Here is a 23,918-nt window from a genome sequence, read left to right as displayed (position 1 = left end):
ATAATTCTCAGATTTAGGAATACATATCTTGGAAAGAAAACAGAAGAAACATATCATTCACATTTACAAAAATATCCAGCTTGCAGACTTCTTTTCACTTAGTCCTGGCTAAACTCATGATAGAATTAAGTAAATTACAAAGGTAGAAAATTCTAACTTGAGTTCTTGTTTCAGTGAGAATGGTGTAAAAGTTTAACACCAGGTTACAATACGCAAAGAAAATGTGAGGTTGCAGATACTTTTCACAGAATTGGCTCAGATTCATCCAATGGAGTGAAGTTGCATATTTTGAGGACTTTTTAGTGTGGTATTTGAAGAGTCAAATGCTACGTTGACTTACACTTATGCATCATTGTATTATAAAAAGATTCCAGAGAAATTTGGCTATGCCATTTAGCAGGTCTGACGGCCTCTGTGGGAGTGTGAACACTCAAGATGCCATGCAAAAAAATGCAGTGTCTCTGTCTGAACATTTGTGCTCTCCTACTGTGGTTTAGGTTACAAAGTTCAGGGTGTTTTTTGAAAGGAGTAGCAACAATTCAGCTAATTCTCAGTATTTTAATATTAGCTTGAATTTTACTAAAGCAAGGTACAGTTGTAGGATAAAAATGAAGCTAATTCAACTGCTATAGGCAACCTTTGCAATTCTATGAATATCTTATTCAAGAAAAAGTGTTGTTATCCACTAGGGTAAGCCTTTCATTTCTGTCTTGCCACATTGATGCCAGAAATTTAAGAATCTTTGAAAAACAACCTGGTGATTGATATTTCTAATTTTCTTCAAAATCATGTTGGCACAGCCTTCATGAAATTGTTTGTTCCCTTCACAATGACTTCCTAGCAGACGGTCTCGTCCATACGAGGAATATTTTAAGAGCTGATTGCTTAAATCAGTTTGGATACTAGAACTTGATGTCGTTGGATTTAAACTCTATCAAGGAAACTGAGAGTTTTCTTAAAATAATCTGCCTTCTAGTAACTGTGGAGTAGCATTCACAACACAGGATAGCTCTTCCCAGAGAAATTCACTATGAATTATGCTTTTTTCATCATTTATTTAAACTCCCTACTTCTGAAGGAAACATCCTTGCTCTCTTAGAACTGGTCAGAAAGTCTGGTAATTGGAAGTTAAAGTGCCCTTTCAGAGTTGATGGCTTTTCCCTTAATATACTTTCTGCTGCTCACTTAATAGGGTTGCACATTAATAAAAACTCACAGATTAAAGCTATGGAGTTATTTTTCTAATAAAAATGGCTCCATAAATAGCTGGCATTTTACATCAAATTTTAATGTTTCCAATTTTGAAATTTCAGCAAAAAACTGTTGATGTGGGTCCTTTTTGATAAATTATAAAGGTAAACTTTAATGACCATTGAATAGAATCACCTTTGCTACTTGGGGTAATAGAATAAAATAAAACAAGCAAACACATTTTTCTTACTGCCACATGCCTCTCCTTAATAATAACTTTTGTCTCTTCTGCAGAAATAGATGCTGTGTAAGTCTCATTAAATTACCTGACTGATGGAATAATACACTGCCCATTGCTCGGCAGTACAGAGTCAACTGAGCAAGGGTCTTGATATCTCAGAGTTCTGCTTATTTACACACGCCTTGGACTCTTCTCACAGATATGTAAATTATTCCAGTTAAAACCGAATGCTAAAGTCTACACCATTAGTCCTCCACTTCATGATCTCCACATGGGGCTGTTAGAGGGATAATGTACCATAGAATACACGGTTTACTTTTAATTAATAGAAAAAAAATGTGGAATGAATATTAAATGTAGTTTAATGTGAAAGAAAGCTCAAAGCAGTTTGCGTGTTATTTATTTATTTTAAAGATATTCAGTCCTGCTTCATGATTAGAAGTCATTGGAAAGAAAAAAAGAGTCTGTAGAGGCCTTTGCAAGCCAGACAGAAGTCCTGGGCTGGACACAAAGGCCATGAAGAGCTCTGCTTGGTGCCTTTTGCATTCTAACTGCGCTTGTCCCTCTGAGCCTCTACATTCCCTGCTGAGATTGTCCTCTCCTCTATAGTATACAAATTCTAGATCTGCTATTAAATCTCAGAGCAAAAAAGCTCATCAAATAGAGCATTTAATTAAATCCCCAGATCTGTTTGTCTGTGTTATAATTCAATGTGTCAAAATTAATGCCTCTGTTTTTAATAAATAGAATTACCAATTCACAAACAGTTTATCACACTGCTCACAATCACAGAATGGAATTTTAATTATATAGTATTATTTATGGCAATGAAAAAATGATTGTGTTTTGTGATATTTGCCAACAATACAAGTTAGGGTTTGAAAAGCAAAGCTTTATTGAATAATCCCTCCCTTGATGGAATTTCCTTTGTCTCATTTGGCTCACCTAGGATAAGGTAAGGACCTTGGGAGCAGACAATGATCAGGAGCAATTCTAGCTTGGCTTTAGGAGATAAGAAAGTCCTCAGCCAAGGCACTTATTTGCAAGATTAAAGGGTTTGAAGTAAAGCCTGAAATTAGTAACTTTTCATCTCCTTTACCCAGACAGCCAGTGTTTTGTAATAAAATAAAGACCCTGCACTTTCCCACCTTCATGCCAGACAGACTGTGAAACTGACTGCTCCTCAATTTTAAATTATTCATACATTCTTAATTGTGATGTTATCCTTATAAATGATAGTAATGGTACCGTTTAAATACTAAAAACCAGCAGGCACCTGCCAGTGAAACGGGTTCATTTAAAACATATCCATTGACTCCTTAATATGAGAGGCTATTCAAAAGTGTTAGACTAGGAGAATGCCAGTAAGACGTTTGGTTTTACAGTTAGGAATTAGGTAGCTAGTCATGATTAGCAGAAGGAAAGTGAAATGCCAGTACTTAATTTAAGGAGAATTAACGGACCATTTGGAAAAAAAATCACCTGGGGCTTGTAGAACACTCAGAAAATTCTGCTAACTTGCCTTAGAAGAGACGAAGCACAAACAATTGTTTTCAAATTATTTAGCAGGAATGAAGCAAAAGCAATGCATAAGACCATGAAGAAATGGATTGCTCACATTAAGAAATGTGCAAATTTACTACCATGAGCTGTACTTGTGTGTAAATGTGAGTTTCAAAATGAGTTTTTGAGGGAGATCCGCCCAAGACCCAGTAGTTCTTGATTATTAAGAACTGAGTTAGATCGTATGCAAACGAAGATCTTTATATTACATATCATACTAGTCTTTTTATTTTCTCCAGCATTTAAAAAAACTAATGTTACTTGAATTCATTTTCAGACTCGTTTTAGTGATACCAACACTTGTCATGGTGTTGGGAGAAGAAATGTCTCTCTGAAACGTGGCCATATTCTTTTGAAATATACTTGTTAAAAAAACAGCAACTTTTTGAGGTTGTGTCATTTTTAGATGGACATTTTTACATACATCAATTTCTGTAACCTTTTGAGCAATTTTTTTTAGTTTCACATTAAAAGTCCTTAATGAAAAAAAATGAAGTTAGTTGCTAAGTATTTTATTCAGCTATCAGTTTCTACGGGACGGATGTTAATAACAGATGTCTATGTATCTAACTTTGGTCTAACAACAAAATTCTTCCAGGACTCTCAAGACAGTGTTGGCAGTATTGTCTGATACATAGTTCCAGTCTGCATGCATTACTTCCTTATGAGGACAGGTGTGAGTGAGCTGTCTTTCAAAGCACATTGTTCCTGAATTCTTTCTTCTATCCACCAATTAAGATATTTGAATGACTATTAAGTATTAAGCAGATTAATATGGCATTTCGATTCTACTTCCCATAAGAAATCCTTTAAAATGGTAACCATTGTTTCTAGATTGTTTGTGTGATTGCATATGTTGACATTATGAGTTCATTGTGCTTTCAACATGCATGTGTGCTGCTAGGAAACATTTATTTTCCTTTAGGATTATAAATACAACGGTCAGATACAAGTCCAACATGATGATAATGTTAAAATGTGTCTCAGTCTTGAGACATGTGATAGTTATTGACTTCTGTGACAGAAACATCTGAGAAGAGAAACCTAAAAGGAGACATTTATTTGGTTTGTGAGTTCAGTGGTCCCAGTTCACAGTGATGTGGTTCAGTCACTTTCAGTTTATTGAATATCAAACATCATGGCAGGAAGAATGTAACAATGCAAAAGAGCAAGGTCCAGGATCTTATGGTGACAAAGAAGAGAAGAAGGAGTAGGAGAGAGGAGGGGAGGTGAGAGGTAGAGGTAAAGGAAGAACAGCTGTAGTTCCCAAATCATCTTAAGGAAATCCTTCAATTCCAAATTCTCCCATTCCTCTTCTTTAGACAGATCTCTTAACTGCATAGGTAGAAGTGTAGAGCCCTAAGACACTCACCACATGCTGCCTTCATCTAACTTTTTGTCCCTTCCAAAATATGTTCTTGGTGAGTTTGAAGAACTTTGTTTTTAAATCACAGAGCATTTGCTGTCACCTGTTGCTTGTTTAGATGTAGTGATCCTCTACAGTGCAGTTAATTCTGTCTCGTCGTACTGTAGTTCCTATGAGATGTTGGATGCTTCATTGTTAGTGCACTTACCACCTAGCACTACATAGGAATTAAGTCTACAGCTCGTGACTACTACGGGCTTTCTCTTCACTGCAGCGTAACTTCTAGAATGTAAAAGGTAATGGCTAAATGAACTTTTCAAAATGTCATGTGAACAGCCTGGATTTCTACTTATGTTTGGCAAACATATAAACAAAACAACTATAAATTTACATTAGAATTTCCCTTCTGGCAACCAAAGGAAAACAAAACAGAATCTGGCCAGAGATACCTGTGCTTTAAGTTTGCCACTCTTGAGTCACATACATAGTTTGCCTAGGAACCAACCTGTGTCCATCAATCAATGAATAGCTCTATATACATTGTGGAATACTGTTCAGTCACAGAGAGTTCAACAATACTGTCATTTACGACATCATAGATTAATTCACTGAACAGTATGACAAATGAAATAAATCTGCCATGGAAAAGCAAGTATATGTGGTTTCATGTCATTTAGATACAGAATTAAAAAAATGTTAAATGCACAGAGCAGAGAATATTACAGTGTCTGTTAGCACCTGGAAGGCAATAAGTCCCAGGAAGACATTAGTCAGAAGATATAAGTTATCCGAAAGGATGAGGAAGTCTGTAGATAGTACAATATGGAGAATCTACTTAATATTACATACTAAAAATTTTAAGAGAGTAGAACTTGACTACTAAAAGGAGATAAAAAAGTTCTGAAAACTATTGATATACTATTTTGTGTGATGCCATCATTCCATAATATATAAACCACATTAAAACATTTTTATAGTTAATTTCAACTTATAATTTTAATTTTTAATAATAGGAATTTCCATTTCAGTAAATCTTCCTGAAATAAAGAATAAGTATTTATTTTGTAAATTCTGATACTGACCTAAAATTTTAAACTATTAAATGTGCCATTTTCATTAGTTAAAAAACTAGAACAAGGAAACAGCTTATAATTAAATAATCCATAATCCAATTTCTCACAAAGGAGTAGGAAACATTTAAACAGACTTTTAATTTTGACATATTTATAAGGGTTTGAGCATATTGAGGAGGATGTTTGGTCCGCATCTGGTTTTGATCTTTGTCGCAGACTAGCGCAGTCTACTTCTACACACATGTAAATTCAAATATGTGAGGCTCTCAACCTGATGGTGTTATTAATCATGAAAGATGATTTTGTCTGCATATACTATGTATGGCATTATAGTCATGTGGCTAAAGAATACTGATAGAGCCGTGAGACTGAGTCATGCTGTCATGGAAAGAATGCTTTACGTTATTCTCCCCACACTGTCTGATTTCACAATTTCTATACTTTTTCTATTACAAGCATATTAATGGAATCTTACACTATACAACATTTGGGGATTTAAGCTTTCCATTCAGCATGATACCCAGATTCATCCAAGTTCTGTGTGACAAATGTATTGCTAAGTACCATTCCATCATATGGATGCACTGTGCTTTCTTTAACCATTTACTTGCCCAAAGTGTCTAGGTGTTTAATTTTTACTGTTGTAAGTAAATTACTGTGAATTCCTATATACAGATTTTATGTAAATATAATTAAAGATGAAGAGTGCTACCTAGGATTTCTATTATTAATAGTAATATCTGGAGCTACCTCTACCCATTAGCACCATACTTGAGAGAAGGGAGTCAAAGCAAGTATGGTGGTATAGACATATACAAAAGCATATTCTTGAGGACCATTTAAATTGATTACCATCTGGGATGCATTATGTAAATGCTGCTTTTAAGTCACCCTTATGACACACGTTTATACATGCACATGGTCCCCGATTAATGATGAATCATCATGAATTTTCTATTTGTAGATGGCTTGAGAATATACTCAAACAACAATTCTGACATTTGCTTTCAGATGTGTATTCCATAAGCTATATGAGACATTCAACATTTTATTATAAGATGTGTTTTTGTTGAGGCAATTTTGTCTAGTTGTGAACTAATGTTAGAATATTGAACATGCTAAAGGTAGATGAGTTTTTTTTTTAGCATTTCACAGGTTACTTGTATCAAATTAACTCATGATATTTTCAACTTGATGAGTCCATCATGATAAACCCACTGATATTGAGGAACACCTTTAAATATGTATACATACGTATATAGTGTATATATACATATACATTATGTAGCCTGTACATAATGAAACAGGCAAAAAAACCCACCTCACAATGTTCATGTAATAAATAGATAGACTTTTAAAATCTTATCTTCACCTCACATGATAATATTACTAGTCAGGCTATATATACATTACATTTTTGACACCTCAGATTTAACAACCATATTCAAAAGGTGGTAAAAACTAACAGGAGGTCTCAAAAATGTGGTTTAAGCTTAATTCTGCTCAATATTTGTATCAATAACTTTTCACTTCCTCTGTCAATGGTTAATCTATAGTGCATGAATGAAGTGAAGTGATTTACATGACATTTAAACCATATATTTCTCATGACTTATGGTATCTTCCTAAAATGCTTAACATAGAGAAATTCCCACAAGCTTTACAACAGCACACAAAATCCAGACCAGCATCACTCTCTACGCTTATTTCTTGCTAATGCTACTTAGGTCACTGATGTTAGAATTCATTCCACCAATAGCTTTGGGTTACCTTTTAAGACATGATGTCTTAAAAGGAGAGAGAGAAGTCCTGCAAGATTTCTTGGGTTGTGAAGACTGATTAAGGAAGAATGTAGAGGCATGTGGCTTGTTCCCAGTTATTGGCGGAATGAATTCCCACAACAGGTCACTTTCATGATTCAGTGCTGGTTTTCAGTCTTTTTCTCAAATACATTAAACTCCGTTTCCTCGGATTGACTGTAATTCTTTTTTTTTTTTTTCATCATTTTGGTCCTCTTGTTTTTCTCTTCTGACTTTTCTCAAGATAGGAGATAAATAATTGTAAATTCCTTTACACATTTCAACCTAAGTCTTGTTTCAGGTTTGGTTTGCCTAAACTTCTATTTCTTACTCCTGGCATTTGCTAACACAGCAAAATCTTTCCTTTCAATCAAAACTAATATTAATAATTTTTTTATTCTCTTGTGTTTCTAATTGTTTCCACCAAATAATTGTATTGTACAAAAGACAAAAATGTATACCTCTGGACAGATATACAAACTTGGTAAATCTTTGCTGGATGAATGAAAGAATGACTCTGAAAATAAATACACATTACAAAGGGTAAAGTCTATGAAATATGATTATACCATATATTTGACTCTAAATCTATCATGCCTAATTTCTCACAAACAAAAGACAATAATTACAGTGTTTCCTGATTAAATATTTGAGCATTGTGATATGATTAGAGAGAGTCTGATATGCTGTGGTATATGTAAATGATTTTCTTACCTTGGTTCTATCTGCTTCTCACTGTGCAATCACACATTAGACCCATTTTAAGAATAATTTGATGTTCTGGTATCTGTAAAATGAACCATATAAACAGTACAGCCAACAAGATGGACAATTATTATCACTGTGATATTTAAAAAGTAACACAAGTTACTTTTAACAAGTTACTGAAATGTGCGTGGGAGGAGATCAAAATTAAAGAAAGAATATAACTTATATGCAATGGAGATGGAAAGAAAGAATGTTGTGTTCACTTTGATAAATAAAAGAACGGAAACATGACATTTTTCTAAAAATACTTGAAAATATCTTTACATGAAAAATTAATTGAGTTCAATTATTCTCAAGAAACAAAATGAGCTGATAAGGAAGACGGTAGTCAGAGAATCACCTAACCATGGGGAACATGTTTAAGATATTGGTGCCCTCACCAAGTATTGAGCTCCCCATAAAATGCAAGAATTTAATCAAGAGTTGAACGCATTTTTATTCTGTAACATATTTTCCTAATGAGGAAGGAGGGCAAAGATTATGACTTCAAGTTTGTGATCCAAAACTACTCGTTGAACTGGTGCGGTCATTGTGTTTGGAAATACAATGGGTGAAACTTTTATAGCAGAAGTAAGGTTTGAGTCAGATGCAGAACGCTTTGGATGTTTCTGTCAGGGAATATGCAGGAGAAAAAGCCTAGGAGAGGTGAAGGTGTGTATCAACATATATCCACTCACGTTGCACTGCTTTAAGCAGGCATATTTTATGGATCACAGAGCACTGAAATAGGAATGAAAGGGAGCTTGGTCACATTGATTTTTTAAATTCTTCACTTTAGCCCTAAAGTAGATTTAAAGGGAAGGGAAGGGTTTTTTATTTACTTGCTCAAACTCCTTGTTCAATAAAGCAAGACTAATGACCTTGAGTTTACAAACAGCAAGCAACTATAAACAAATACATATAAATATATTTCATTTTAAATACTATGTAGATTTGCTTTTCTTCCAGGAAAAGAGTGGGGCTCTTCCCTCACAGTGCAGCTGACAAAGAGCTGGTGCATTTTTTCTATAATTTGCTATTATCCTAAAACTCAAAAGCAAACCCAAATGCCATCAGTGGTTATAAGCTGTGATATGTTTGAAAATGGAAATTTGACCACTTCAAATAGCAAAATCTTCATTTCCATTAGAGTTTTATGAGCTGACTGTAGATCAGGATAAAACGTACACTATTCTGTAGCCTGCTACGATGCACCCAGCAAGATGATGAAAATAAAGACAATTATTTGTACTAGAAATAGCATATTTCATTAAGCATATCATGCATGAGTATAACCATACTAGCACACACTGCCTTTGTTGGATTTGTACCCTCCAAGCTATAGAATGGTCTTCTATTTTTGTTAGGATGCTGTAATGTGGATATTTAATTATGTATTTAAAATGTAGTATTTTACAAACCAATGGCACTCAATAAACTAAGCAGTTGATTGTCTTGGCAGTCATCTTCTGAGAGAAAGCATGAAGAGATTACTTATTTAAAATTGATAAAGTATTTCCATTATTTTAGCATCAGAAATTCAGGGTAAAGCTTAAATAAGTTACTTCTGTTGACCTGAATATTATTGGTAAAAGGCAAACTTTCAAATGTCTTTTATGGTTCATGTGAATAATAAAATGTTTCACCAGAAATAAAATAAACTAGGTATAGTCTTAAAAAATGTAAGAAGATATTGAAAGTAACCTTCCTTTTTAAAGTGTAATTAGCAAGCTGCAAAGTCATGACCCAGAATCTTCAATTTAGAAATGCTTCACACAAAATTTAGGACATTTTCTTCTTCGTATTAGAATGAAAGCAATATAAACAATTCTTGAGGAAAATAACAATAAGTATTCCTGATCAGAACTGACTGTCTAACATAGATGAAAATTTCTGAGTTTTCTAAAACATTTCTTATGTCTATTTATCAGGCATATAGATATTAAAGGAAAATCTCTCTCTCTCTCTCTCTCTCTCTCTCTCTCTCTCTCTCTCTCTCTCTCTCTTTTCCTGGGTTTAAGGTCTTTAAACACTTATGTCATGGTTGCAAAGGCAGCCTCATGATGATTTGTGCTGTCTAGGATTATGTATATGTCAATCATTTTGACCTTCCAACGTGTTTTGCTATTATTATTTAGACATGCCCTATAATCCTTGGTGTGTTTCTAATGAAGAACAGCTATATCTATTTGGGTTATACTCAGACATTCAAATTACTGTCTTTAGTTATCTGACTTAGGACATGGTGGTTGATATTTTGAGATTTTGTTTTTCTTTTGCTTTCATAGCTTAGAATGGGAGCTGTACAGACAAAAGACAAAACATGAAACACAACACTGTAGTGTCAGGTCTGATGAAATGAAATAAGTATAATCTATTACATTTGTTACTAGGTATTGCATAAATAGAAGGTCATATTCTTCTTGGAATAAAGCAAAGTGAGTCATTTATTGATTATTTGGGAAAATCTTATGCGTGCCAGACCGGTTATTGGAGCCTTCTAGACTCTTGGCTCCAAATATTACTGTCTGGTTTTAGGCACTCATCCATTCAATGGGCATCTATTTAGTGTCCCCAGACTTTGGTCCCTTTCCTAAACCCTCAGTAAATAATGATGAAAAGCAAAGAATTTTTGCAACTCTCATTGTCAACTCTTAAACAGAGTCTTAAACAAACAAAAATATGTTAAGTGCACCTATGGAAGAACAGACAAGAGACTTTAAGAGCTTAGGGAACATGAACTGAATTCTCTTGTAAGAGGAATGGCAATACTCAAGGGGGATAGGTGAAATTTTGAAAGACAAGTGGTGTTTTTCCAGGAAGACAAGGTAGAGGACACTTAGCAGAAAACACTCCAGCATAAGTGAGAGCAGGAAGCTGAGGACACACTTAGTGAAAAAGAGGGAATCTATGTCATTGAGTTTAATTTTTTATAATCTAATGAGAGTAATAGAAAATGAAACTTAAGAAGTTGATAAAGGTTCTGATATCATGCCATGATATCATGGAAGTGATAGTCAAATATCAAATTTCATTCTATAAATGTTCACTGGCATCAGTGTTGAGAATGTTTCCAATCCACTTTGAGTAAGCATGAAGAGACTGAAGATATACTTGTAGAATCTAACTAGTAATTTAATACTGCCCTGTTAATGCAATCTAGTTTAGCACCTTGCTATTTCTTATAGCTATCTATCAATAAGAATGGTCAACATTGCTTTAGAATGCCTATAAAAATTGTGTATCTTCTCTCAGTGTCTTTTGTAATGTACTACGAGGGAAAAAATATGTTTATTGACAGAGTCAAAATTTGATGATCAGTTTTACCCCTCAGTAAATGTAATTCTTCTGGTTTTAAACTATATAAACACATACATATACTATGGATACATTTTAAAAAGCTAAAATTATTGTGGGGGCTGCTTGTTTGTCCCGGTCGCCCAGAACCAAAACAATCACACAGAAACTGTATTAATTAAATCACTGCTTGGCCCATTAGCTCTAGATTATGATTGGCTACCTCTTACATATAAATTTAACCAATTTTTATTAATCTCTGTATCACCATGTGGCTGTGGCTTAACAGCTAAAGTTCAGTCTGCCGGTGGTGGGGCTACATGGCTTCTCTCTGACTCTGCCTTCTCTCTCTCAGCATTCAGCCTAGTTTTCCCCACCTAGCTCTGTTCCCCTATAGCTCAGCTATAGACCCAAAGCAGTTCCTTTGTTTATCAATGGTAATCACAACATTCAGAGGGAAACCCCACATTATAAAACCAACATTCGCGTATCCCAAATCCTCATTTTTAGGTAACTTCATCAGTACATTTGAAAGTCATTTGTGCATCTCAATGCCATTTTCCCCGTTTTGCTGTCCAGAGTTTGAATACTTCTTCCCTTTTATCCCACAAAAGTGTGGATAGTCATGTGATTTCTTTGTTTAAGTCCTTCCTTTCACCCTCATGCCAAAAACTAGGATTAAGATTTCTAGAATCTACTCTATATCTGATTGACACACATGAGAATATTCCCCAGTTGGCATCATAGCACAAAGTTGGGGAGGTGAAAGCACATTTTATGTTAGCACAGACTCAAAAATCCTTGGAGAACTGAAATGCACATATGTTATCTTTGAACTGCTGCCAAATCATAAGGAAATGTAAAGAAATATGAAAACGAACATATAGAATGAGATGTTACCATTAATATCATACGTTGCTAGGTGTCAGTCATTTCTTTTCTTTGATCTCATTTTGACTGTGTTAATTACTATTCGAAGATTCCAAATGCATCTTCCTAGGTCAATAGCAACTGTTTGCTAGATCTCTTTTGAGTGAGACATCTTACACAGCAGTTCCTTAAAGCACTTCACTGCTTAGTAAAAAACAAGGACTCAATGAATATTCAGTGTGGCATTGCTGTGTTTTCTCTTTCTATTGTTGTTAACTCTTGCCTTCCAGGAATGACTAATTGTTTTAGGGAAAGAAATGCAGCAGTGTGGGCTATTCATGTGTAATTTGCAGCATGGTATTGAATTAATTGAAAGTACTTGTTTCATTAACTTTTTTGCATACAAGTAGAAATTTGTGTTTCAACTGATGGGCGCATCTTTTGTTAATCCATCCTTCTCATGGTTTTCACAACATGTAGAGGGTGCCTTACAGAAGTCCCTTCTACTCATTCTGATGTCTTTTCTTCCTGTGGGAGCACATGACTAGTTGGCCAGCATATGTAGCATTTCCAGGAGGAGACCATGCAAAGCCATGTAGGAATGGTATCTAGTCTCCGTCTATTCAAGGGATCGTGAAGATGGAGACAGAAATGGTGAAACAGCCACCTGGGACATGACTGGATCCAGGCTTTGCAAGAAGTAAAATTAAATTACAAGTTCTAATCCACTGTGAATCAAGGTTATATTTTACCAAGTCTGTCTTGATTGATGTGATACTCTTTTATTTTTCATGAAGATTAACACCGGCATTCTCTCCTGAACAGAAATCGCACAGCATTACTCATTTTCATGAACTATCATTATGCTAGTACTAGAAAGATGACAGTTTGTGAGATAGTATTTATTGCTGCTGAAATTAAATTGTTTTTATTCAGTATTCTTATGGCTGTTTCATAATGTTTAAGTAAGAAGATAAACTAGCCTCAATATTTTATGAATTTGATATATATATTTAATTTATGAATATGAATCATCACATTACATTTTCATACAGCGATTAGTGTTAGCTATGAATGCAGACAAACATATTCATCTGAACTCATTCAGACATCATCAAAGAAAAGATCTAAGTTGATGATCACTGTGTTGTTTTTTACAATAATGGAGGACACATTACATGTAAGCTTCATCGGACTAATTTGTGGATGGTGGATTGACTTAGGCAAGATAATTTTTGTCTAGGAGTGATGTAACCATGAAAAATACTGAGCAAATGTGTATCGAATACCTAAGACTAGATTATGTTGCAATGGCAAATAACTTCAAGTAAGAGACTTAAAAAGTTCATTACTCATCAGGTTTGGGTGTTATTCTGTGCCGATCATATATTTGGAAGGACGATTATCCATGTTAAAGGGAGCACCTTGTGGTAGGAGTACAGAACAATTATAGTTGGGTAATAACTGTTCTGAGAGTCATTCATAGCCTTCTTTACATTCCATTGGACAGAGCATTGTATCTCATCAAATGGGATGGCAGTGGGGTAGGATAGGTCATTCTCTCACATGAAAGGGCAACAAACATTTCAAATCATGCTACAATCTCACTGAAGGTTAAGCAGGAGCTTGTGAGGCAAGGGGCAGGATCAGAAAGTTAAGCCCTTTGACATTTCCAAGAAGATATGCTCATTGTCAGCAATGTTTGAGGCAAACTGAGCAGAGGGGGAACAGTGATGAATATAAATAAGAGGAGAGTCTGAGCGGCCAATCTTTACTCGACGTGGAAGTAAGATGCTCAAGAGAAGACAAGGAAAAATAAGGCACCAGGTAAATGTCGGTAGGATTTAGGCCTGAAAGTTTTGGGGAGATTTCCAGGTAAAAAGTAGGAGTGAAAGAAGAAGAAAAACCCAGCAAACTTTTTTGTTGGAGGTATTGGAGTTGAAGTTTCTGTTTGTTTGTTTTAGAAAAGTTCTCTATAGTTAGCTTTCTCAAACTCAGCATATACCTAAAATAAGCCTTGACATTTTGATCCCTGTGTCTCCACATTGCAAGTGTTACATATGCATATACACACACCCCTGCACCATACTCCGCTGCAACTGTTTATAATAAAACATATTAAAGTAGGAAAAAATTAAATCCTCCTATGCCCATGATCCATAAACAACAGGTATGAAGACAGATTTTCTCTTATCCATAGACTTCTATTTCATCAATTGTTCTATTCTTATAAGTCTACATATTAAGTAATTTAAGTATTAGCTATCTCTTTAGAGATAGCACTAGGTACTCATAATTAAATATATTAAATATATATCAAATACTAAATATATTAACATATTGAGATTAAATATATTAAATAATATAATTAAAATATAAAAGACCAATATTTTATATAAGAATAAATTTCAAATTGTCCAATATTAAATCAATTTACTATTTTAACTTCAAGAACCCTATGAGATTCACATCTTCTACATTAGCATGTCTTTAGATATTTCCATGGTTCTGATTTCCTTTTCTTTATTTTTTCTTAAATTTTATCTCTCTCTCTCTCTCTCTCTCTCTCTCTCTCTCTCTCTCTCTCTCATCTATTTATATTTATGGGGGATTGACATAGGGTTTCTTTGTGTATGTAACATCTTTGGCTGTCCTAGAATTCAGTTTGTAGACCAGGCCGGTCTTGAACTCACAGAAATCCTCCTGCTTCTGCCTCCTGAGTTTTGGGAATAAAGCCATGGGTCACCACACCCAGCTGTTCTGACTTTCTTTATACATTCACTTCTAAGATGTCCTTGTACTTTGACTCTTACAGCATTAAGTATTGTAATCTTAAATTTTAAGTATTAGGTATATTGCTCTTTTGTCTTTTGTTCTTCAAATCAAAATCTTAGTTATGTTCACTAATTTAAACAGTTCCTATTATTCCTGAGAATCTTCAAAATACAGGCACACCAATCTTATTTTTTTCCCTTTTTACTTTGTTGTTGCTATGATTGTGGAATAAATAATTTAGTTTAGGGAATGAATTGCATCTGTAGTAGTAGGTAGTCATTGTAGTAGAGGCTTCAGGTGAAAGTCTCTAAAAAAGAAACTTATCCCTCTTGATCTACCTTTATCCAGCTTCAGTGGTGTTAGAGCATCATAATATTTCCTGTTTTGTAGCTTTTCCTTCCCAGTACTTGTGACTGGCTTTCTCAGTTTCACCTCAAAATCTGGTCAACCCTCATGATCATGTCTCCCTTTCATTGTCTGTGCCAGTATAAGCAGAATAGGTGTATTATTTCAACTACAGGACTATAATGCACATTAAATTTATTTCTAATGCTAACTTACCATCCATATGGGCCTGGCTTTGAAGCTCTGTACCCGAGCATTCTAGAGACACACAGTGGTAGACTTTGTAGCTGTGGGTGTGTAGAGATTGGCAGATTGGTATAGATATGCATATCTGAAGATGGTTGATAGAATATTTGATTGTGTGTTTTTGTAGATTTAGAAATCCCACAGTCGGGCATATTTAAGTCCTTCATCATGGAATGCTGGAGGTCTGGGCAGTCCTTGACTGAAGACCTCAAAACTGAAGGAATTCATGGGTGTAAGTCCTATAGCCTAATGTCTAGACAACTTGTAGATCTTAAACCTGAGGTCTGACGAGCGAAACTGCATCATGGCTCCATGTTGACTGGATTTTACTCTGAGATTTTTTTAATGGTTTATTTAACTTTATTTTTTTATGTGCATTGGTGTGAAGGTGTCAGATCCCCTGGAACTGGGTCTTCAGACAGTTGTGAGCTGCCATGTGGGTGCTGGCAATTGAACCCAGGTCCTCTGGAAGAGCAGTCGGTGCTCTTAACTACTGAGCCATCTCCCAGCCCCTGAGATTTTTTTTTTTTAGTCAACTGCTGATGGGACAATCCTTGCTCAAGTTGCACCCATATCTTCTCCATTCAAGCTAGTTATATGTTCAAGTCAGAATTGCCTGAAAAAAAAAAACCCTTCACAGTAACGTTTTATTAATTGTCTAGGAGTAACGTTTTATTGACTGTCTAGGTATCCCTCATGTCAGTCAAGTAATAGCCAAAATGATCAATAACAGGCTTTGTACATCAAAACATGTCCAAAGGAAAACTTTCTTTCCTATTCTTTCCAAAGCAAGACCTCTTTTTTGCTTTCCCCCTTCACATAAGAGGATCTACAATCTTTTGCAACCAAACTTTGGATTCTCATTTACTACTTTCTTTCTTTTCAAAACTTTGCCACATTCTTCTCCAAATCCTCTTAATTTTACTTCCAAAATATGTTACAGATCCATTCAACACGTTCTCTTTCTTATGTTTCAGATCACTATCTTTTCCTTCTTGAATTACTGTAGTCACTAACTAACAATTCTTTTGTTTACACCTGATTCTTCAAGGCTCTCTGCTGCAGCCCGAGAGATATTTTAAAATTCTTCATAATACACATATTTCCAAGCTTAAGACCTTCTAGGAACTTCTAACAGAACTAAGCTTATTTCTGCCTTTTGACCTTTTCAGTAACTTTTTCTTTAGCTTGAAATGTTCTTTCTGTAGATTTTATCACGGCTGGCTCCTTAGTGTCATTCAGATCTTTGCATAAATATCACATCCTCAGAGATATCTCCTTAAATCCTTTGTCTAAATTTGCATTCACTATAACATTGCACTCTTAATTTTCTGCCAAATACTTATAATTACCTGATACTCTTCCTGCATATCTCTTTGCTGTTTTTCTTTCTTGCTCACGCTTTTAACAATATCATTTTTGTTCTCCTCCTGTATGTATGTATGTGTGCGTGTATGTATTTATATATATATATGTGTGTGTGTATGAAATTATATGTATAAATGTATTTATACATATATAGCTTCTAGCTATGTATTTGGTACTTCACACATATATATATATTTAGAACAATCATATACATAAATAATTATCTAGAAATCAATTCATCTAACTTTCTTTAACAATGAATATTTACAAAACTGCATTCATAACCTAAAAACTAGCTCTGTAAAATGAGGATCATTAAGTCCTGCTGACACAAGTGCTCTGAACTATCAGAAATCGAGAGAAAATTTCTCAAGGCAAGGAGTCTATCTGTAAGAAGAGTGGCAGGAAAAGAAAGAAAGAAAGAAAGAAAGAGAGAGAGAAAGAAAGAGAGAAAGAAAGGAAAGAAGAAAGAAAAAGAAAAGTTTTTAACAGCACAGTGTGAAAGCGGGGAAGAAGGAACACATAGCTGCCTAATGCAGTCTAGATATTCAATCAGTATATTAGATGTCAGGTACCCAAATCCCACCAAACTCTTAAAATTTGCTTTTTATCCACAAAAATTACTCAGCTAAATATTTAAGAAGTGGTTACAAGTTTGGCTTGTTATACATTATTTTGGGAGTTTATATAATCTGCTTGCTGTCTACCTTTGAAATTGCTGTACCAAGAAAGAAAGAATTTGCTTTAAGTAACAGAAAGTATTCATTCCATGCCAGACATGACTTCTCATGATTCAGTTGAGGTACTCATAATTCAGTTTTGACACCCTTACTTAGACAAGTGTCCACTTAAAGCAAAAAGGCCAACAGAAAGATCTGGAAAGCCTTACTGAATATGACAACTCCCCAAAATTCCTCCAAGAAACAACTGAGTCCTTCATCTCTATTAGTAATAAATGAACCAGTTCTCACAACAGCCAGATGGCTCTTCACTGTTGGGATCTCAGTAGCAATGCCCAGGAAGGAGTAAACAAAGGGCGATTACCTGTAGGGTACTGAGTCCTGCATTTGAGAACAGAGAAAGTTTCTACTTCAAAATAACTGGTTTGAATTCCTTGGGGACATTTTGTTGCCTTTAACTGCAAGGCACTGTAGGACATTGCTGGCCTACTTCTCTGGTGTCTTCTTATGAGATGATTACTTAATTGGTTCCTGTACATTCTTTACAAGTTCTCTTTGTACTGTACAGCCTTGTGTTTTGTGCAATACCCCAAACCCATAGCAATTTCAAAGTGGTAAATGACCATTTGAAATAGTCATACTAGTAGGTCTGTACTGTATCTTCTGGAAAAGTGTTTGGATAAATGAGTTTCCCGACATGTACTAAGGAGTATATACTTTGGTCTTTACTCAAGCTTGGAATATATAGCAAATAAACAAGGTAAATTTCATCATCCCTGTTGCATTAGTACACACCTAATCTGAAGAAATTCATAGGCAAAGTTTTCTCTTTGCCAAGATTACAAACTTCCTTCCAATTATGTCAACATTATACTTTATTTTATTTTTTATAAAAGAAAACAAACTATTCTTTTTCATTTTACATACCAATCTCAGTTCCCACTCCCCCCTCTTCCCATTCCCTCCATCTTCCCTTGCATCCCACCCCCATCCACTCCTCAGAGAGGTTAAAGCACATTGCTTTGAGGAAGGTTCAAGGCCTTCCGTATTATATCTAGGATGAGCAAGGTATCTATTCAAAGAGAAAGGGTTTTACAAAGCCACTACAAGCAGTAGGATTAATCCTGGTCACACACATGCACACGGACACGCACGCGCGTGCGCACACACACACACACACACACACACACACACACACATATATATATATATATATATATACATACATACATACATACAAACATACTTACATACGGGAGAAAAACAAAAATGATATTGTTAGAAGTATGAGCCTTGTGTTCGAATTCTATGGCCAGATGGAGTTTGGGAGCTTCCATTAGCTCAGGTAAACTGTTTCAGTGGGTGTCCCCATCATGGTCTTGACCTTTGCTCATGGGGAGATGGGGAGAGAAAAGGAGAACTTGAAGGAATGGGATAGTTGAGATGGAGGAAGGACAGAGATGGAGAGCAAGGAAAGAGATATTTTGGTTGAGGGAGCCATTATGGGGCTAGTAAGAAACCTAGCACTAGAGAAATTCTCAGGAATCCACAAGGATGGCCCCAGCTAAGACCCTAAACAGTAGAGAAGAGGGTGCCTAAACTGTCCTTGCCCTGTAGTCAGGTTGATGACTATCTTAAATGTCACCATAGAACTTTCATCTAGCAACTGATGGAAACAGAGGCAGAAACCCACAGTAGAGCACTGGACTGTGCTCCAAAAGTCCAGTTGAAGAGATGGAGGAGTGAGAATATGATCAAAGAGAATATTATACTTTTAATTGAGTCTATAGTGGTTGAATTCTGATGGTCCAATAAAGCAGTGATACCTTAGTCAAATTAAGGAAAGAAGAAGGAAGATTATTTTATCCAACTACTGCTCTGAAGCCAGCCTTACTAGTAAGCATGTAGTCTTCTCAACAAATTCAATGCAATGATTTTTAGTAACCCTCTATGAAAATTCAACAGCATAATGTCAGCACCGATAAAACTTACAAATCACTGGCATTTTGCATCGTACTCACTGGAAGCTTGAAGTGAATGAAGCTTTGAAATCTCTCTCTGTAATCCATATAATTGTCAAAGACTGAAAACAATAGTAAAGTGACAGCTGTGGGTTGAGAGAAGTTAGTAATATAGCACTTGCCCCAATGTGTAGGAAACCCTGAGTTCAATACTTAGCAGTGGATGGAAAAAAGTTAAATTTAAAAAAGCTCTTTATATTTAATGAAGACATGTTCCTGCTTCTGCATGCTCCAGTGGGTTTGAAAATACCAAACCAACAAAAGTTTCTAAACTATACAGTATTTCAAATTCTCACCACTTTCATGATATGCGTAGCATATAATTGTTTGAGTTCTTGTGCTTGCACAGTTGGCGGTGCCTCAGCTCTGTTGGAGGCTCTTTAAAATGGGGACTAGGAGGAAGAGTCAGGTCCCTGGGGTACATCTTGTGGTATGCCACTGTTCATTTCATCCTGTAATGCATTTGGCTTCCTGGTTTGTGGGTGACATACAGAGAGTTCTGCCACATGCTTCTTCTACTACAAAGCTGGGTTCTGGGCAGCTTCTTACCACAATACTCTCTATAGTCTGAAAAGTGACCCCAAATCACTCTTCCCACTCTTAAATTGTGTTTGCCAGAGACTTGCTCACAGTGGTGGGAAAATAACAGAAATGATCTCTGTTCTTGGTTTAGAAGTTAGTGCAAAAGTTAAGTGATTGGAAGCGTCACCCCAGACCCCGGTATCCATCTTAAGGCACCTCCCCTGGTATATTTGGTTTGAAGTGTCACCCCAGCCCCAACCGTTGGGAGTTGCCTTGATCACAACCACCACTGGGAAGGCAGTCAAGTGCTGACCCCTCCCCAGGAAGGGTCAGAACTACTCCCACAGGCTATTTAGGCTCATGCTGGAAAAAGGAACACATAGTCTCAGATTTTGTGTGCTCCCACCCCTGTATCTCCTCCTCTTCATGCTCTCCTTGTCTTCAGAGACCACTGCATTTATTAAACGTAGCCGTCTTTGATTCGGTCTAATCTGGTTTAATTGAAATTATTTGCGTCAGTGAGGAGGCTCCTCTTAAGATTATACCTAACAGATGGAGATTTCCGCTGAGAGGTCTGTTTTTCCCACAGGCTCACTGCCTCATGCTGGAAAACGCCATTCCCGTGCGCTCTCTCCCAGGCAAGATCAGCTTTGATGAGTTCCCTTTTAAAGTACATGGATGATAGGGTCCCATAGGGGACCCATTCACTTTTCTGGTTTTCTGTTGAAGTCACGGCTGCATCAGAAGTCTAACCCAGGTAGCAAAAGCTGGTCTTTCGCTGAGATGAGATCTAGGTGTTTGGAGACGTCCTGCTTATTTCTCATGCACCCCGTTTTTTACTCAAGAGTTCTTTCTGGTGGATGCATTGCAACAGGATTGAGTTCCAATAAGCATGTATTTCCAAATGGAGCCTTGCAATTCAAAGCCAATTACTCAAACGGTGTTGGGCAGTCTTTTATAAAAATTCTTTTAAATTGGGACTATCTAACATCTAAAGTAAACAAGGCTCCAAAAGCCCATGGTTTCTGCCATGTGCTCCTGTCCTGCTTCCTCGTTTCCCCGACCCCATTCTATAGCTATTTGCTATGTGTCTCACTCTGGGCATCTTCCCCCTCCCCCTCCAGCTGCTTCATGTTTATTTGTCTCACTCTGATAAACTACACCGGGATTTTAATTTGCTCAGTTGACACAGTTTTTGAAAAGTGTTTTATTTGTCTGTCTGTCAGAATGATGTGGCCACAGTATATCTGTGTATGCTTGATTTATGTTTTTGTGTGCATGTGTGCTCATCAAAGATCAGTAAAACTTATAACTCCAGACTATAACAACTCTGGAAAAATAAAAACACATGAGTAGCCGCCATTTTGACCTCAGTGCCATCTTGGGGCAAAAGTACCCACGTGTGCTAGCCTTCTTTGACTTATTAAAATATTCCTTAATCTTCTTACATTTACTAGCATTGGTAAACTGTAACTAATTGAATAAAATATACTTCTAAATTTAGCTTATATGCCCAGTTTAAATAACAGGTAATACAAATTCTCAATTCTTACAGATCTGAGGGTATGGCATTTAACAAAAGAGTCTCTAACACAGAGACATGCCAGCTTCCGAAGCACCCTATAGCTCCTCTTTCTGCCTCCAGGCTTGCCCTTGGCCTTGGCAAAGCCACTCACACAGGAAAAAGCAGCCTTCTACCTCTTCAGCTTCCTGGATGCTTCACCTGGAAAATCAATCTTATTTATCATCCTGCCAAGACAGGTAGAATAAATCTTCCCCCCATAGGAAAAATCTTTGGGTCTCTCACACTCAATATTTAACGCCAAGCACTGCTTCTAAGACTGGTGTTCTCCAAGGACGAAGGAGAGACTCAGGATTTCCTGCATAGCAAAAAGCTGTCTCATTTCTGCTCTTTTATCCCTCCCAGATCTGTCTAATGGCATTTGATGACTTAAGGTACTGGTAGCCATTACTTTATTTGTTAAGTTTCCTGCTAAAAAAACCAGACAGGTGTGCCTCTTTCACAGGCTTCATAGTTCAGGATTAACAGGTTTTAGGTGTATCTTAAAAATCCAGAGTTCCCAATTCCCTTTAATTGTCTTTTAAAATATTCACAGCTTTTAACCTGAAGAAATAGCCTTTAGCTATGACACCAAGATGTAACCTACAGTTTCCTGGAAAAATTCTACTTCTGTATCAAAATCAAGTCTGGAAACAACAACAACAACAACAACAACAACAACAACAACAACAACAACAACCTAACAGTCTCCAGAGACTATTTTAATCCCAGTCAGTTTCAGGCATATTTTACAGACCAGTCCTGCTGCCTGGGACAAGACCGACTCACAAAGCCCTCTCTAGATAGTGCCAAACACCTGCAATAGCTCCTGGAACTTCATCATTGGTACCAACTGTTATGAATTGCCTGCGGTCCTGAGCAGCTCGCAGTGGCGTCCCTGTGCCTGGTCCCGAGCAGCAGTCCCAAGAGCCGCCAGCCCTGGGCAGGGCTCAGCCATGTGGCAGCGGGCTGGACCTGGCGACAGTGTGGCCGGGCAGCAGGTGGGAGGCACATGGACAGACACATTGTACAGAATATAATTGGATATTTATTATTTGAGTTATGGAATGGGAAGGAAAAAGCGGAGGAGGAAAGAGAGGGGAGAGGGAGAGAGAAAGGGAAGAGAAAGAAGAGGACAGATAGAGAGGAGGGGAGAGAGGGAAGAGGACAGAGAGAAAGAGAAGAGGGGGGGAGGGGACAGAGGGAACAGAGAGAGTCAAGATGGCAACGGAGGGGAGGGGCTGCAGGGAGTGGGCATGGCTTGTCTCTTAAAGTGACGAACAATCATAACATCAACTCTCCTGGATCAAGGATACCTACCAACTAAAATCTTGTTTTATATGCTATTGTGTCCCAGTTATACACCCGAGCCTCACCTACACAACAAGGGCACCCCTCTGTCACATTCTTTGTGGCAGTTAATGACTTCCCATGGCTTATACCATTTTATAGGGCCAATAATAACAATATTTTTTTTCCTAGCCACCTGCCTTCTTATCTCCCTCAAAAAGCCTAAGGACTCCAGGATGATAGTAAACCAGATGCCACTCCAGCCATGCCTCTCGTTGAGCATGAACCCACCAACTTTCAGCTCTCACCTCTCGCACACTGCCCCACGCCCACAGGAAGTATCCAGACTTGAACCAATGCCCCTATGTCCAAAAAGTCTGGGGTGTTTGATTGGAAGTGAGACCCCATACCTCTAACACCCCTATATCCAAGGAGTCTGGGAGGATTGGAGCGTTATCCCAGTCCCTGGCATCCATCTTAAGCCCCCTCCCCTGAGATATTTGGTTCAAAACATCATCCCAACTCCTCCCCCTGGGAATTACCTTGGTCCAGACTCCACCTCCAGGAAGTCAGCCAAGTGCTAATGCCTCCCCAGGGAGCGTGAGGACCACTCACACAGGCTATTTAGGCTCTCTGTGGGAAAAGGAACACACAGTCTCTGATTTTGCATCCTCCCCTTATGTCTCTCCCTTCTCCTCACCATGCTCCCTCAGGCTACCAAGGAGTGTTGCATTTATTAAATGTGGGCATCTTTGATTTGGTCTAATCTGGTCTGATTGGAATTATTTGCATTGGCGGAGGGGCTCATTTTAAGATTATTATTAACATTAAGAGTCAAGAATGAAAGACATAACATGTCTTTAAAATGATTTAGAGAGCAAAATAAAAGAAGGACTATGGTGAAGAAGTGTATATAGGTAAAAGGTAAGATCAAAAGAATGAAATAGCTGGAACAGGATATCT

The sequence above is a fragment of the Myodes glareolus genome, chromosome 21 (assembly GCF_982192425.1).
Source record: "Myodes glareolus chromosome 21, mMyoGla1.1, whole genome shotgun sequence".
NCBI lineage: Eukaryota > Metazoa > Chordata > Mammalia > Rodentia > Cricetidae > Myodes > Myodes glareolus.
Note: the sequence above shows the minus strand (reverse complement) of the source record.